Raw genomic sequence first — 3,945 nt, 5'->3', positions numbered from 1 at the left:
TGCTTCAACAAAGTAAAGGGTCTGAATACTTATTTATGTAAATGTAATATATTTCATTTATTATTATTTTTTGCAAAACAATGTACATCCTGTTTTTGCTGTCATTATGCAGCATTGTGTGTACATTTATGAGGGGAAAAAAACAATTGAATCCATTTTAGAATAAGGCTGTAACGTAACAAAATGTTGAACAAGTCAAAGTGTCTGAATACTTTCCGAATGCACACTCTTGGCATTCTCTCAACCTGCTTCATGAGGAATGCTTTTTTAACAGTATTGAAGGATTTCCCCACATATGCTGAGCACTTGTTGGCTGCTTATCCTTCACTCTGCGGTCCAACTCATCCCAAACCATCTCAATTGGGTTGAGATCGGGTGAATGTGGAGGCCAGGTCATCTGATGCAGCACTCCATCACTCTCCTTGGTCAAATATAGTGATAGAGAGTGATGCATCACAAAGGAGAGTGATGGAGTGCTGCATCAGATGACCTGGCCCCCTTACACAGCCTGGAAGTGTGTTGGGTCATTGTCCTGTTGAAAAACAAATGATAGTCCCACTAAGCACAAACCAAATAAAGAAAAACCCCTTGAATAAGTAGGTGTCTCCAAACTTTTGACTGGTACTGTAAATATACAGCTCTGAAAACAAATAAGAGTTCATATTCATTTTCAAACAACACAATACTAATGTTTTAAAAAAGTTCAGAAATTAATATTTGGTGGAATAACCCTCATTTGTTGTCAATTACAGCTTTCATCCGTCTTGTCATGCTATCCACCAGTCTTTCACATTGATGTTGGGTGACTTTACGCCACTCCTGGCACATATATTGAAGCAGCTCGGCTTTGTTTGATGGCTTGTGAACATCCATCTTCCTCTTGATCACATTCCAGAGGTTGTCAATGGGGTTCAGGTCTGGAGACTGGGCTGGCCATGACAGGGTCTTGATCTGGTGGTCCTCCAGACCTGAACCCCATTGAAAACCTCTGGAATGTGATCAAGAGGAGGATGGATGGTCACAATAAGTCCAAATAGTTGGTCTCTGCTTTATATTAACTGAATGTAAATATCTCAGTTTCAAATAGAGCTTCACATGGGAACCTAACCTTTTTCAAACAGCTATTTTAGGCAGTAGTCCATCGGTAGTTATCTTGAAGGATGTGTCAGTTTAGGAAACATTTTCAACTTCAGCATCTATGACTCAAAGCACTTTAGCATTTAAACCTTTAGTGGCCTTGTGTACTCTCCCAAAAAGAGAGAGGTTGATTTCTTGAAAACTGAAAGCTCTTGGACAAGATACAGAGCTATTGTCAGGTCACTGGAGGTCAGCTCAGTAATGTCTTTGGGATGTCGAGGAAGAGACTGATACACAGACCACCTGATCCTAGCATCTTAACCGCATATACACAGACCCAGAAACAACAAACAAACCACCTGAAAGTGTCCAACAGAGTCTGAGCAGAGTGACTCAAAGTTCACTAGTTCAGTCAAGTTTGTCCGACTTTGTGAAGGATTCATATCAAACATTTTAAATTAACAGATACTCTCCCTTAGATAGAGAGAGAGAGAGATACAGAGACCCAGTGCCTTAGGCCCCAGACAGACTGGCACCACAGTCCCATGCCACAGGGCAAGAGACAGCTGCAGAGCACCAGAGCTATCAGGACAGTTCATCAGTACTGTCCTCAGGTCAGGTTGGGACACACTTATAGTTTGAACACTGATCTGAGAGCATTACATTAGCACAACAGCTGCACACTTAGCATACAGTAGTATCTGACCATACTGACTTCAGATCAGTTTTGTCTGAACTGAGTTCAGTTGGGGACAACCACTTAAACCACCAGCCCCACAACACTAAAACAGAGCAAGGCTCACACTGTCAACTGCCATCATACTAATCCCTATTACACTGTCACAACAAATCAGAACACATCCTTATAGCTTGCCTCTACATTTGTTTACTAAACTAAACCATGTCTGGCATGTAGTGGGGTGATAGTGCCTCTAAACCAACTGAACAACCCTAACACATCTAACTTAGACTAAAACATGGCAGTGACGGCACGTTGTAAATGCCAGTACTTCCTCTATTGTAGGAATTTCCTGCCCAACTGAACACCTATCGGAGGAAATAACCTCTTTCCTCCAGAAACAATCAAAGGGCTCCAGCGACAACGAGTGTCTGCCTGTCTCTTATATTAGCGTCTGGCTGTTATTGTACCGTTTCCCTGTTAGCACTCTGGGAGAGAGAGAGTTAGAGAGAGACAGAAAGACATACGTAGATAGTGAGAGAGAGAGAGACAGTGAGACAGAGAGAGATAGTGAGAAAGACATAGATAGTGAGAGAGAGGGAGAGAGAGAGAAAGAGAGAAAAAGAGAGAGAGAGAGAGAGAGACAATGGAAAAAAGGAGGCTCCTATAGCTCACTTCAGCCCAGCCCTGCTCTGCTCTACTGTAGTCAAATTACTACAACCTTCATTAATTTAGTCCCACAAAGACTATACTCAGAGAAATACAAGGAGTCCTTTATTCCAATCAATGACTGAATGAAGCGCAGAGACAAAAGACAGAACAGTGTATAATTGTTATTGTTAAATGTTATTGCTTGGTGTCGCAACATAAACATCCTGGAGAGACGAAGGAAATTGTTCCTAAATTGGACACTAAGGACTTCCAGATAGACATTACCCAAAGTAATGTGACTACAGAGTACAATATGGCATATTAAGGCTAAATAATTATTCATTATTTGCCATGGAAAATGAATATAAATTGTGGTAATTGGGCTATTACACCATTGTTATTCTAACAGATGAGAGCAGTTTGAGGCAGACGCGTCAGGGTTGCTCTGTTTACTTTACTCTGACGGTACTTGCAGTTGGCAGCTGCAGCATCCTAAGGCTATGGCTGATGTTAGTGTGTGGAGAGAGGAGAGGGAGGTGGGAGGGAGGGAGAGAGGGAGGAGGAGAATGGTTAGAATCTGAGCTGGCATCCACTGCCCAAAATACTATCTAGGCCATCAGTATCTAGTCAACTGGTGTCTGTTCATTGGTGCCCTCTATGACCCAGAGTGGTGGCGAGTGAGTCATATTCTATACACGCAACATGGAGACATTCGGGTTGGTAGTGTGCCGATGTCTGTAGAGTCAGTGAATCTAGCCAGTGGATGCTGCAGGGCAGGCTACTACTGCACATGGAGGGATGGAGGGAAGTTTTTTTGTAAAGGACAGAGACATAGGGTTCTACAATGGTATGATCTACTATAATGGGAAGAGCTCGTAAGACAATGTGTCCATTTGTGAGTTAGTTCGGCACCGGGGGGAGGATCATGGATTAGAAGTCAATAAATTAATTACTTCATACAGCACAATAATGATTTCAAAACTTTACATAGCATATATGCAAAGATCATTCCTTCTTATTGAGTCGGTTACTTTTGGTTTTCAGCAGAAGGAACTGCAGCTCTACTCTCGAATTGGATAATGACATGAATGATCGCCTTGACTTTACATATAACATGCAGAAATGCAAGCACGCATTAGCAACACATTGCTATCATGAAAGTATTAGCTTAACCTAAACACAACTCTGTCAACACTGATGAATCAGGCAGCAGGAATCAAAAAAAATAATACCATCACCTGATCAAATGATCGTCAGTGACCCAAACCCATCACCGGAGAGTTATTTCCATACATGGGCTTGGCGGTTGGTGGAAGACCAAGCCCATATTATAGCAGGAACAGCTCAAATAAGCGAAGAGAAACAACAGTCCATCATTACTTTAGGACATGAAGGTCAGTCAATCCGGAAAATGTCAAGAACTTTGGCTTTTTTGGTGACACTGTCAGTGATTTATTTAGAATTCAAAGCATTCTGAAGAGGTATGCCATCCCATCTGGTTTGCGCTTAGTGGGACTATCATTTGTTTTTCAACAGGA

Source organism: Oncorhynchus clarkii, chromosome 8, assembly GCF_045791955.1.
Source record: "Oncorhynchus clarkii lewisi isolate Uvic-CL-2024 chromosome 8, UVic_Ocla_1.0, whole genome shotgun sequence".
Classification (NCBI taxonomy): domain Eukaryota; kingdom Metazoa; phylum Chordata; class Actinopteri; order Salmoniformes; family Salmonidae; genus Oncorhynchus; species Oncorhynchus clarkii.
The sequence above is the reverse complement of the archived record's forward strand: the minus strand, read 5'-3'. Positions refer to the sequence as shown.